Genomic DNA, 14032 nt, shown 5'->3' with positions numbered 1-14032 from the left:
CCTAGGCTCAGTGGTTTAACCCACAGCGCCACCCGTGTCCCAAGGAAGGGTTACCCACGTTTTAAAATAACTTCATATTATAAACCCAGTGAAGAGCAGCAGCAGAGAATGGTGGAGCAGGGAGGGCAGAGAAATGGGCGTTCTTGATCAGGGCCTGAGCTTCTAGGGGTATTTTCCACATCGTTTTTATATCACCATACGGAACTGAACTTTTGCATGGCTCGAATTTTTGAAAACGCACAAACGTCCTTTTTCGAAGGGTCCATTTCCCCTGGCAACTGTCCGTTTTGGTCTGGCTGCCTGTTAACAAAAGCCTAGGCTTCCACTGTCAATGAAACTCACCAACAGCAAAATATTTTGGGGTGCTTATCCCTTTCCCTACAAACCAGGAGCTGGGCAGTGAAGAAACATGCTAGCTAATTACCGTATTTTTCGCTCTATAGGATGCACTTTTCCCCTCCACAAATTAAGGGGAAATGTGTGTGCATCTTATGGAGTGAATGCAGGCTCCTTGGCTTCAGCGATAGCAACGCGAAGCCTCCGGAGCACAGAGGGAGCGTTCCTTCCACACTCCGGAGGCTTCGCGTTGCTTTCGCTGAAGCATGGAGAGCGAGAGGGGTTGGTGCACTCCGAAGGCTTCGGGTTCCTTTTGCTAAAGCTGGGAGAGCAAGACTCTCCTGGCTTCAGCAGAGAGGGAGAGCTGCGCAGCGCCCCTTCAGCCAAGCTGGAGGAGAAATGTTTCTCCTGCCGCTTCACTGAAGGGGCGCTGAGCAGAGAGATTTTTTTCCCTTGTCCTTCCCCTCTAAAACAAGGTGTGTGCTATGGTCGGGTGCGTCCTATAGAGCAAAAATACGGTAACTGAGGTGGAAGAGTTCTCTCCCGTCTTGTACTCCATACCTTCCTTTCTGCCTCTTTGTTTCAGGCCAGAAATGTGACTCTCTCAAGTTTCTCGGTTATTCTCACATGTTTAACTGGGGAGAAAAAATTTACTGGCCGAATTGAGCGAGGGATAATCTGTGCATGGAAAGCAATTTCTGAACGCAGACCTCCCACGATGAATGTACAAGAGGCTGCCACGAGGGAACAGAAAATCCCCTCAAATTGAGCGTGTGGGGCTTACTTGCTGTGCGAAGAACGCAAGACCATGTGCCTACTGTTGTACTGCGGTGCTCCCTCCCCAGTTTCCCACTTCCCACCAGTCTAGACCCTTCTCCTCCTCTTCCTTCAAGAGCTGACACTGAGAACCATCTGTTGGGTGCAAGGAAAGAAACCGCTAAGAACTGCAAATGTGTGGTTGGTGCAAATGTGATACAGTGACTTTGCTCTTCTCTCTTCTTTGCAGTTGTGTGTGTGTGTGTGTGTGTGTGTGTGTGTGTGTAAAGTCACGGGGAACTGTGTGAGGGTATCAGTTAATCAATGTTTTCTAAAGAAAATTCACTCTCCGGGCCTTAAAAGGAAAAAAAAATACACCGGGGGAAATTTGAATAAGGAGAACATTTATACAAAAAGCTATTTACTCTGCTAGCAATTTTCTCTATTCCCTTTGCTAATATTGCCGGCACTTGTGCGTTTGATCAAAAGCTTTATCCTTCACAATCCCATTTCCTTTCCCCATCCAGTCCTGTAGTGAAGCCATAAACTTACTTAGTGGGGAATTGTTTGGGGATTCAGGAACCAGTCCTTGCAGGGCGCGATTAGCAGGCCAGGTTGTTCCCCTCCCAAATGAGCAAATCTTGTGATTTTGAATTGCCACTGACTGTTGATACACGAGGGGTCCTGTCACCGTGGTGGCAACAGCTTCTAGCGGCTTCGTAACCTGCCTGCTGTCCTTCCTCTAAATCTGCGAGCGATTGATGGGTAACCATCGATGCAGTTTCTAGCCGATTCATATCGCAGTGCTTGGGAACGGGATTATGCAGCACATTTGTTGGCAAACCTGAGCCAGGACGAACACAATATAAAATCTGATCACCAGAGAATGGAGAGAGCGAAGGGTCAGCCCACAATTACACTGTGATGCACATATTTCCAATGCTATCTTTTGGTGTGATTTCTTTTTTTAACACACAACAAAGGAGTGTTTCATTCTCTCAGCATGAGCCAGCTTGCTAGTGCAGCCATGGTACTTGCATACGAAGGCAGTTTAATCCCACTGGCTTCAGGATAACTGGCAGGCCAATTTGTAATATTGCTGGAAGAAGCTATGCTGTTACCCCAGGGCTCAACATGGCTAGCCACATAAGCACACATTGATTCACAGCCTGATGTAGGTGTCACATCCTCTAACAATGCAATGTGTTGCAAAGAAGCATTTCACACACAGAAACATCTTGCCTATTGTTTTTCCTCCCTTTATTCCATAAGGTGGAGACTGCTGGGAGTTTGCACATATCCGAGCTGTTGCAAATCCCTTGGAGGACTTTGTTGCTTTTGCATCGGTGGGTCAGGATTTTTATAGGTTTCCACCCCCAAACATCCCATCTTAATGGGTTTGAGCATGTAGCTGGGAAAATATCTTTCTGTCAGGCAGCCTCCATTCATAGATATAACATTCAAACTGTTAAGTTGTGGATGAACATATCAGAATTGATGCTTTTGAATTATGGTGCTGGAGGAGACTCTTGAGAGTCCCATGGACTGCAAGAAGATCAGACCTCTCCATTCTTAAGGAAATCAGCCCTGAGAGCTCACTGGAAGGACAGATCGTGAAGCTGAGGCTCCAATACTTTGGCCACCTCATGAGAAGAGAAGACTCCCTGGAAAAGACACTGATGCTGGGAAAGATGGAGGCCACAAGGAGAGGGGGACGACAGAGGACGAGATGGTTGGACAGTGTTCTCGAAGCTACCAGCATGAGTTTGACCAAACTGCGGGAGGCAATGGAAGACAGGCGTGTCTGGCATGCTCTGGTCCATGGTGTTACGAAGAGTCGGACACGACTAAACGACTAAACAACAACAACATATCAGACGACACAGCTCTTGTTTATTCACAGGCCAGAACAGAACTGAACTGAACTGAAGGGTTCAGCCAGCCTGCTTATATAGAGCTCCACTAGAACGCAACAGTAACCATTTTCTGTAACTATCCAATCACTGAACGTCACTTTCAATCCCTTATTTGCATATGTGGACCTGAGTGAAAACTATCTACAGTATCCCCCTGCTGGCCCAGGGTGAGAACTTCAGCACAAATGGAGCAGGACTCTGACTGACCAACAGGTTGTAATAATAATGCATTGTCCCTTCAAGATTTTGATATCTGCATTAAACTCACCCGACACAATTTGCCTCTGACTTAAGCAACTAAGCACGTGCATTGTGTCAAGAGCTAATTTGGGGAGTGGATATGTCAATCCTTTGTTGTTGTTTTAATAGCCCCTGCAAACATTTAAACATAAGACGTTAAATGCAATACATGCATGCTGCTGGCACAGAAGATTTTCGCTTCCTCTCTTCCCTACAGCAACCCTCTGTGCACCCTTCAAAATCTGCAGCCACAAAACACCCACACAAACACACACACACAATCACACTAGGGGCTACAGGGGGTAGGAAGGGAAAATCTATGCACAGCACAGCATTAGATATAACCTATAAGCTGAAATACCACACACGTATTTTGATCAAATTCGGTTAATATTTCAAAACGTATGACGAGGTTAGGAAACAAAATTGAGGAAAAAATGTCATCAATATTATGTTTTTATGGGTGGGGGGAAGTAAGGGGCTTCCTAAACATATCGTGAATTACAGCTGTTGAACGTTGACTATCTAAGCAATAACAATAAAGCCATTCTTAAGTGATGTCTTATGAAATGGCTGTTTTCCTGCTTCTCCCAGCCTTTCTCGAATCACTGGAAGGATCATTTATAAATCTTGAAGGGGGAAGGCTGCATTTTAATCGATGCACAGGACACCTCCACAGTACATTTCGCGTAGCAGCTGAAAATGGCTGGGAAAATCAGAAGAGAGAGATAATGGCATTTGCATTAAGAGTGCCAAAGGTAGAAGGCTTTAAAACATCCATCTGAGAGCCAGGAAAAGGACGTGCGCAGCCACTGTGCTGACCTCTCGAGATGATTTTCCTGAGATTAGGCTGAAATCATACACGAAACCAGCATGGTTTATAGCAAGACAGGTTGATCGCCTTTGACCTCTGGCACAGGATAATTTGACTCAGACGGGCACCCATGTATTCAAAACCAACAAGGTCAGGGGAACTGAAAAGAATGAGGGCTGTTGGCTCTCCCAATATTTCCCCCTCTTTAATAAAGGTGCTCTGCTTTTGAACTGTGTTTAACACTCTCCTATCACGTAGACAGGGACACGGGTGGACCTGTGGGTTAAACCACAGAGCCTAGGACTTGCCGATCGGAAGGTCGGCGGTTCGAATCCCCGCAACGGGGTGAGCTCCCGTTGCTCGGTCCCTGCTCCTGCCCACCTAGCAGTTCGAAAGCACGTCAAAGTGCAAGTAGATAAATAGGTACCGCTCTGGTGGGAAGGTAAACGGCGTTTCCGTGCGCTGCTCTGGTTCGCCAGAAGCGGCTTAGTCATGCTGGCCACATGTCCCGAAAGCTGTACGCCGGCTCCCTCGGCCAATAAAGTGAGATGAGCGCTGCAACCCCAGAGTTGGTCACGACTGGACCTAATGGTCAGGGGTCCCTTTACCTATCACGCAGACAGCTTTCCTGATCTAAAGCACCCCCACTTCCACTTTTGTGAATAGCCTTCCCGGGTGCAATACAAGCCCCTATGTTACCTCCCTGCCCCCCAAAGAGCAGGGTTATTAGTAGCTTGGGGCTGTAATTTAACTGGGGAAATATCACTGGGAGGAGGACAAAGACAGAGGGCGGTTAAACACTCCTTACCCCAGCACCAGAGTACTGTGAGAAGGCACCGCACCTTACAGCTGCCCCTCCAACTGGGAAATGAAAAGGGTGTCTCCTGCCTTCTCCTGATCACCCCACACTCCCAAGCTGAGACAGTATGTTGGGAGAGCAGGCAGCCAAGGAAGCCCAGGGCAAACGTATGGACTGCCTGTTGGCCATCCCCCATATAGGGCAAAGCAACACTTGAGCTGTCCCCCAATTATCAAAATCCAACACCTCGTTTGTGCCAGGGTTCACTAGGGGTGAACTATTTTCAGTAGCAAGGCTGAAGCCCGAGTTGTGTGAAGCTGGGATACAGAAATGCGCCTCTGGGCACAAGATTGTCTCTTCTACACTTGCCACCCCACAGCAACAACAGATCTGCAAACCCATATGCCACTCCCTCCATGGCAGCTTTCTGCAGCATAGTTTATTTAAAGCAAACAGCATGGCGTGCCCTTCTCTGCCATGAAAATGTGGTTAGGTGCTTCTTAAACCCCTGAATTCACAGCCCCTTTCTCTGTATCTGCTTTAAGTGTAGTATGAGAGAGGGGCAGGAGTAATGTTCTTTGTCCAGGGTGCATGTGTTCCAAACATTCTTGAAGCTACCAGCGTGAGTTTGACCAAACTGCAGGAGGCAGCGGAAGACAGAAGTGCCTGGTGTGCTCTGGTCCAGGGGGTCACGAAGAGTCGGACACGACTAAATGACTCAACAACAACAATGTGGTTCAGTCTATTCTGCATGCTTATTCGATTATTCCAGCACAGTCTGAGAGAGTGAGTCAAAAAACAAATATCCCAGGCCCTCTGTTCAAGCTCTGGCTGCTGCACAGCTTGGGTTTAGTCACACTCATGTGATGCCTTGCAACATGCCCTGCCCACCTTATATATATGTGGCCATAATGTGCCGCAGAATGCAGAAGCAGCCGTAAAGGAGGCTGACTGCAGTGCCCTTGAGCAGATATCAGTGACTCCAGGGGCTGACAGAAACATGCACAGCGCTGCATCTTCTTCTAGCATTTGGACACAAAAATGCAGAGAAGCTTTGAAGCTGCTGCAGAGTTCTGGGAAGCCTGCTACGAGAGCCTTTTAAAGCCGTACAATTACCTTAATAAAATATAGCAGGGTGTTCTCGAGATTAATGGCCGAAAGAACGGTGATTTACAGCGGAGCCTTAAGCCAAGACTATTTTGCATTAGCAGGGAAATGGGCGAAGGGAGCGTTTGGCTCCAGCCTTGCACCAGCAATGCAAGGGACTCTTGTCAACTCCCAAGAGAAGCTTCAGGAAGAAAGAAAAAGGTTGCAGAAAATTATTCTGCATTTAAGGGCAGAGGAGGAAGGGGAAAGCTGAGACACCACAATTATCTTTCCAAACATGTTTGTTACAGATGATGTCTGTATTTTGTAGGTGCGCATCAGAGTTTAGAGGGAGGTGCATACAGGTCTTGCCCTGAAATAATTATTTTTACATTGGGGAGACAAAGAGAAATGACTTCTGCCCATGCCATCTTTGGATTGATGTGAGATGTTCCTCACTTTGGATGGAAGGAAATTACAGTGGTACCTCGGGTTACGGACACTTCAGGTTACAGATGCTTCAGGTTACAGACTCTGCTAACCCACAAATAGTACCTCGGGTTAAGAACTTTGCTTCAGGATGAGAACAGAAATTGTGCCCCGGCGGCAGCAGGAGGCCCCATTAGCTAAAGTGGTACCCTTAGGTTAAGAACAGTTTCAGGTTAAGAACGGACCTCTGGAATGAATTAAGTACTTAACCCGAGGTACCACTGTATACATATGCAGAATATATAGTTTCAGCACCTTTTCTTTCTTTCTTTTATAATAATCTTTATTGGTTTAAAATACAGACATAAAAAATCAGAACGAATTAAGTTCTTAACCCGAGGTACCAGTGTAGTTTACAAAATCCCCATGTAAGCACAGAGGCTACCATTTACTCAAAAGTAGCCCTATGGCTAGGGGAGACAACTGGAAATCTGCTTCTCCAGTTTGCACCTCCCTCCTTTCATTTCAAGGATCCCGTGCGTCCATTTGGAGTTACCTTCACGACAAACTCGTGTGTCAGCGCAGCTCAACACATTTGATGCCTGAGGCAGAACATGCAAAAGGCCCTCCATTTCCTCACTCCAATTCCAGGAAAATCAAAATATAAAATTAAATGACTTGTACACATACTGCTATTTATAGCAAGCTTCTTGCAGAAAGCCGCCTCGCTTTTGTCAAATGGTATTGCTCACCCAGCCTATTACGCTGGGGAGAGGGCAGTTATCTGTCAGGTGCTGCTGGGATCTATGGGCAGTGCCCCGTGTGGTGGGCCATTGAACTGCAGGTTGCAGTCATCAGGCCCTGGACTGACTCCACCTGCAGAGGCTCGCCCCCTTGGGTCCTATAAGAGGGATTTCTGCTCCAGTGAGTCTTTCCTCAAGCAACACGGTCTTCCTGGTCTCTGGCATCTTCCTGCATCCTTGGTTTTGCCTCAGTCCTGCCTCTTGCTCCAGTCCAGATTAGAAGAGAAGAGTTTGGACTTGATATCCCGCCTTTCACTCCTCTTAAGGAGTCTCAAAACGGCTCACAATCTCCTTTCCCTTCCTCCCCCACAACAAACACTCTGTGAGGTGAGTGGGGCTGAGAGACTTCAGAGAAGTGTGACTAGCCCAAGGTCACCCAGCAGCTGCATGTGGAGGAGCGGAGACGCGAACCCGGTTCACCAGATTACAAGTCTACCGCTCTTAACCACTACACCATACTGGCTCTCAGATTAATCGCTTGCCCAATGGCTCATGGCTCTCTGTAGATGGCTGCCCACACCCAGCCCTGTCTCGATCTCAGCACCATTCCATGGACTCAATGGCAGGGTTGAAATTTAAGCCTGCTTCTCCAAGGTCCATGTCTGACATTCTAGCCATTATTTCTCTCAGTTTTCTCTGAGAGCGATGGGTCAATTGTGGTTTCTCGATTTCGGTTTCTCCTTTTCTCCACTCTTAAGTTCAGTATTTGACATTTCCACAGCAGATCGTAATTCCCACCCCCACCCCCTCAAAGGTCTTCATGAAACTTCATCAGCTTTATAGTGCGAATTTCTCCGAATAAGCTCACTTCTGCAAGCAATTTTGCCTAATGCATGCATATATATTTTTGTCAAGCCGTTTCCCCTAATGTGATGCGTTTTAATGTTATTTTCACCAACAGACGCGTTCTCATGCACGCTTTCCCCTAGCACACGCATCTTTGCGCACAATACTTGGCCGAAAATCTGCACTGCAAAATTCAGGCATCATATGGAAGGATGACTATGTTTCTGTTTGCATATTGTTTCGTACAGTAAGGTAAGTTCACCTTTCTATGTGAACTAGGCCAAACATTTCTCCCTTTTCTCTGAATGCCTGGAATGAATTGCAACCACACACAGAGATATTGTGTAATTCTCCTGTTGCGCAGGCATAGCATTCAGTACAGCCAGATCAATGACAACCAGCTTTCTTTTTGCAAACTCTTTTGAGTTTATATAAGGGCTAAAAAAAGAAAAAGAAAACCTCTTGCCAAATTTAAATGTTTAAAGGAACCCAGCCAAGTTGAAATGTTTTGGACAGAGCTTCATACAAAAACAAAATATTTTCGTGTCAGCCTGACAACCTCTGGGTTGTGCTACATACTGAGAACTTCCACATGAGATTGTCGGTCTCTCGGTCTCTATACAGTCATACCTTGGTTCTCAAACGCCCCGGAACTTGTACGCTTTGGCTCCCGAACAATCGGAACCCAGAAGTAAGTGAGCGTTCTTTTGGAAGCTGAACGTCCAACAGGGCTTCGACGGCTTCTGATTGGCTGAGGGAGCTCCCTGCAGCCAATCAGAAGCCACGCTTTGGAAGTCAAACATTTCGGAATACAAACAGATTTCTGGAATTGATTCTGTTCGACTTCCGAGGTACGGCTGTGCATATAATCCACCTCAGCTTTGGACACAGGATGCCACCAACTCACAAAGAAGTTAGAATGTGGACAAAGCTGCTTTCTGGGACGCAGGGAAGGGGAACGTCAGGCCCACAGGCAAAATGTTGACCCCTGGTCTGTCTCTCTCTCTGGCCCCTGAAAATCTCTTCAAGCCACACCCAGAAGATATTATTTGGCAGGGAACTGCTGATTGGCCGATACTCCCTGTGTATCGCACCCCCAGTGATGTACATTGCCTTTTCGATTACCTTTCCTGCCCCACTTCCCCCCTGGGTCCTTTTGCCCCTGCCCTCCTCTCTCAGCTGCTGGAGCAAGAACTCCAATTTGGCCTCATGTCAGGAGAAGGGAAAGTTGGGTGGAAGACTTGGGAAGGAGCATGGCCCAAACGCCAGGGCTCAAACTGGCACATTTGGCCCCTGTACTTTAGGAAAGCATGTCCCTTCCAGTCTGAAAATGGCCGGAGGAGGCCAACTCACAGGTTGGGAGCTCTGCTTGCAGCATCTAAGCTTGCTTGAGGTGCTCCAAGCTAGATGCCTCCACAGGTTCTGTCAGCTCACTGTATTAAATAGAGTACTCCATCCTTTTCCCTTCCTTTGTAGACTGTAAATGTTAAAAGGATTACGGGTACCTGAAGCATTAATGAAGCTAACCCCGTGCATCGTGAAAAACATACGGCCTTGTTTTATTTTAAATCTGCCATGTGTTAAAATTTGATTTTGATTCCAGCACATTCTTATTTTTAAAAAAGGCTGCAGACACCACTTGCTCTTTGCAAACCGCTCATTATAAGTTAAATGCTGATAATTCAGTCCCACCACCTCTCGTCCAAGCGGAAGCTGTCCGTCTTTTTATCCTCTCCTACGTGGAAAGCATTTTGCAGCCAAGAATGTTGCCGTTGAAAAATTATAGCTGCTTGAAGTCTGACCCTAACAACCCCCTTGCCATTCTGACTTCTAACACTTGCCCGTCAGAATTCCTCTAACTGCTCATATTTGTTCCTCGGGGCTGCCTCTGTCTCCAGAGTAATCAATCAAGTTCTTTTGGTGAATCCATCTAACATGCCTGAAGGCAGCGGGATTATGAAAATTGATACCCACTGAGAACATGACCATTTTTGTTCCCCATTAGCGCTTTATCCAGATTAAGACAATATGAAATATGAAAAGCTAATTGCTCTAATGAACTGATTCATTTCATTGAACACGGAGTGGGTGGGTAGGAGGGGATATGGATGTTTGAGACTTGCAAAAGGCTTTTAAATGCCGAAGGGTTGATAGGAATGATCTAGGTGCTTCCAGTTCATTCAGGCAATTTATTTGATATAAATTATTTAATATTTATTTAATATTTAATATGACTTTTTCAACAATTATCCATTGGCCAGGGGTAAGATGCAACTCAACAGCAGTTTCCTTGCTAAACTGGGAAGTATGTACGAAGTACAGATTTGTTAATCACTTGTTCAGATTCTGCTGATTCCCACCAGCTGTGCCAACCCATGTTTCTTGGTGGCATATGAGTAGAGAGGGTGCTGAGTCAACATATCAGATACCCCTCATACCCCTTTTATTTAGAATCGCCCCTCTTAATCTGAGAAGTTTGTTGCCTTTGTAAAAACAGTCATCTGCTTTGAAATAGGTAAATTTATGTGGAATCAATTCTTATACCAGCTGCACTGGCTCCCGGTGGAGTACAGGATCAGGTTTAAGGTGCTGGTTTTAACCTTTAAAGCCCTATACGGCCTAGGACCTTCGTACCTACGGGACTGCCTCTCCTGGTATGTCCCATGGAAGACCCTACAGTCTTCAAACAAAAGCATATTGGAGGTCCCGGGCCACAGGGAGGTTAGGCTGGCCTCAACCAGAGCCAGGGCTTTTTCGGCTGTGGCCCCAATCTGGTGGAACGCTCTGTGACAAGAGACCAGGGCCCTGCGGGACTTGACATATTTCCGCAGAGCCTGCAAGACAGAGCTGTTCCACCAGGTCTTTGGCTGAAGCACAGTCTGACCCCCTCCTTCTGTAATCCTCATAGAACTCCAGCCCAATGGTTGCCATTAATTTGACTCTGAAATGATTTTATAATGAATGGTTTTAGAATGTTGTATTATTTTACTGTTGTTAGCCGCTCTGAGCCCGGCTTCGGCTGGGGAGGGCGGGATATAAATAAAAGTTTACTATTATTATTATTCTCTTCTAAATAAAAAGTGACCCTAATAATCAATCCACAGCCCTAGATAAAGAGCGCAGATTTGCATAAAGGTAGACAACACACCCCGAGGAGAAGAGAATCAAATGGCTACACTAGGAGTGAGGAACCTTTGACCATCCAGAGATGGTGCTAGACTACAACTCCCACCATCCTTGACCACTGGCTCTGCTGGCTGGGGATCATGGGAGTTGTAGTCCAGCAACATCTTGAGGACCACTTTCCCCCCACTCCAGGGCTAGACAGCATCCCATGGATGTGATCTATTCCAGTCCTTTATCCTAAGAAAAGGATCCTTCACAAATTCAATATGTATTTGTGCAAATTCATCTGATGGTTTTCATTACTCATTGATATTTTTGGTTTCCCTTGAAATTCCTCAGCTGTTTTGGCCGAGAAGGACACATAAAAACCCTGACTTACCAGATGTAAGGTAAAGGGTAAAGGGACCCCTGACCATTAGGTCCAGTTGTGACCGACTCTGGGGTTGCGGCGCTCATCTCGCTTTATTGGGCGAGGGAGCCGGCGTACAACTTCCGGGTCATGTGGCCAGCATGACTAAGCCGCTTTTGGCGAACCAGAGCAGCGCATGGAAACGCCGTTTACCTTCCCGCTGGAGTGGTACCTATTTATCTACTTGCACTTTGACATGCTTTCCAACTGCTAGGTTGGCAGGAGCTGGGACTGAGCAATGGCAGCTCACCCCGTCGCAGGGATTCGAACCACCAACCTTCTGATCAGCAAGTTCTAGGCTCTGTGGTTTAACCCACAGCGCCATGTACTTCACATAAAATCTCAGCGCCAACAGTACTACAAAGCCATCATTTGAGCTCTATCCCATTAAGGCACATTGAGGTGCGCTGCAGGTTAAGAATGAGGAGTCATTCGGGTCCCCATTGCTGTCAGGGTCAGCACAGCGCAAGGAATAGTTTCTCAAAATTGGGGTGCTGCTTCATTTTCCCTGCATAATTCATTTAGGGTTATGCAGATCTGAAACGGCCGAGGCTAAGCTATTCAACCCCCTCAACCCCCAAAAGGCGTCTGATGGTGGGCAAGCTGGCCAGAGACACATCCTAATTAGCAAAGGTTTTTTTGCAAATGTGCTTTTTGAATGGCAGCTTCTTGCCTTGTTTTGCTGTAGCTGAGCTATCTTGAACCCTCTGGGACGTTTTGAAATGATGTGTCTCGTCTCCTGGGTACGCTCTCCTGAGAAATCTGGCATAATCACAATCAGTAACTGAACACTTTAGCAGAATCCCAAATGAATCATATGAGTTGGCTCAGCTGATCAAGATGATTATGTTCCTAACAAGCACTGACAGAAAGGAAAAAAAACTGGGAGTGGTAAGCTATCACTGAGGCTTGAATCTTATGCGTAAATGGGGTTTGATCCTTGTCTGAGATTAGTCAGCAGAGCAACACAGAGAAGAATTATGATCAGGGTTTAGTCTCCAACTTGGAACCCAACCCCATCCCAGATGTATGGATGCTAGATATAGTTACTCACTAGTGAGGAGAAAATATTGTGCATATGGCCAGAGAAGTTCTTTTTCACCATTTGTGTCATTTCACAAATGTCATTTGTGTGACACAACACTGGAAATCAGTATCTGGGTAATAAGCTTTAGCAATCTTAAATTAAGCCGTGTTTTTAGTTTGTTTTTTTAAAAAAACCCAAGGATCTAGCTATTTGTCAATGCAAGTTTCTTCAAATTAAGGGTCCTACAAAATATCAGCACCAATTCTCTTTCCCAAAATTTGTCATGGTGTGTGTGGCTTTCTTACAGCTGTTTCCAGCTTTCGCCTAGCTCTGCCAGGAGCTGATATTGGAGTAAACGTTGACCCTCTCTACATCTAAAAGTCAGACCTATTTTCTGCCATCATTTGGCTCACCAGATCTCAGAGCACATAAAAAAGGATCACTGTCAGATCTTCAAGTTTTGGCTGATCTGTAACTATGGACTATGGCAGGGATAGGCAACCTAAGGCCCGTGGGCTGGATGTGGCCCAATTGCCTTCTGAATCCGGCCCACGGATGGTCCAGGAATCAGCATGTTTTTACATGAGTAGAATGTGTCCTTTTATTTAAAACGCATCTCTGGGTTATTTGTGGGGCATAGGAATTCATTCATATATTTTTTTCAAAATATTGTCCGGCCCACCACATGGTCTGGGGGACGGTGGACTGGCCCATGGCTGAAAAAGGTTGCTGACCCCTGGACTATGGACATGAGTAGTATAATTTACCTGGGGATGAGCGTCATACCCCAGATCACCTTCTGTGAGCAGGATGTGTGCTGTAACAAAAAACGCCATACCCATACAAGTTGATTTTCAGTATTATGCGTGCTCCTTCCTTCTCAGATAGATTGCTCACAATGAGTAGACTACTTTTGTGAATTGATAAGAGCCATAAGTGACATACAAACCAGCCCAAGAGACGGGTTCTGTAAGGCACCAGGAGTCTCAAACTAGGATTAGTTGTGACCAGATTTCAGTGCTACTGAGGGAGCCCATCTGATGAAGGAATTGCAGCCTAGACAGCACTGGAAAGCTCATCAGCTAATTCAGCAACTGGCCAGATCATCCAGTGGACCAACAAAGCTCTAAAATAGGTGGTTGACCTTTTTGGGCCTGGGGGCAGCTTTCCAAAAGCCGCATGCTGGTGATGGATGTGGCAAACACACACCTCCTTGGGTGCCCCCCCCCCCACATTCAGACACATGATTTAACTAGGCAGGCACATGCAAACTCAGATAGTCTCTGCCAAGGGGTGGGGACTTCCGGCACACCAGGCTTTGCCATGCATGGAAAAGCCTTCCACTTACCTTGCAAAAGAACCTCTTCTCTCTCTGACGCAGGGCCAATGGAGGGCACAAGCGCTTAGGAAACAGGAAGGAGTGTCCCTTCCACACACTTCCGCTTCCTTCTTCATAACTTCTTGTTGTGGACTGCTGGACTGGACTGCAAGCGATGTGCAGCCAA

The 14032-nt window shown here is 46.5% G+C and overlaps 1 protein-coding gene across 2 annotated transcripts in view; it reads right to left on the bottom strand.

Annotated features, from left to right (window-relative positions):
- The window catches only part of NRP2 (neuropilin 2), a 249962-nt gene that overhangs the window by 22058 nt on the left and 213872 nt on the right, over positions 1-14032 (bottom strand). The gene's annotated exons all lie outside the window — the stretch shown is intronic.

This window comes from Podarcis vaucheri, assembly GCF_965113315.1.
Source record: "Podarcis vaucheri genome assembly, chromosome: 1".
Classification (NCBI taxonomy): Eukaryota; Metazoa; Chordata; class Lepidosauria; order Squamata; family Lacertidae; genus Podarcis; species Podarcis vaucheri.
Note: the sequence above shows the minus strand (reverse complement) of the source record. Positions and strands in the feature narration are given on the sequence as shown.